Here is a 250-nt window from a genome sequence, read left to right on the forward strand (position 1 = left end):
CAGCTGCTGCAGGTCATAGAAAAAACTTTTCCTGATACATGGTAGCAGCTGAAGTATAGTGAAGTCAGTGAATTTCTAATCTGTGCTGGTCTCGGAGGTACAAACTTCAGAAAATCAACAGGAGTCTAAAGGTAGCCAATAGGAAATGCCAAGTCTCCTCTCAGGAGCTGTTTTTAGGCTGTACATTAAGGGCCAGATCCTGCTATACCTACTAGGTCCAATAAGTTTGATCGTAATCCAGTCTTCCTGC

The sequence above is a fragment of the Alligator sinensis genome, unplaced genomic scaffold (assembly GCF_000455745.1).
Source record: "Alligator sinensis unplaced genomic scaffold, ASM45574v1 scaffold74_2, whole genome shotgun sequence".
In the NCBI taxonomy this organism is placed as follows: domain Eukaryota; kingdom Metazoa; phylum Chordata; order Crocodylia; family Alligatoridae; genus Alligator; species Alligator sinensis.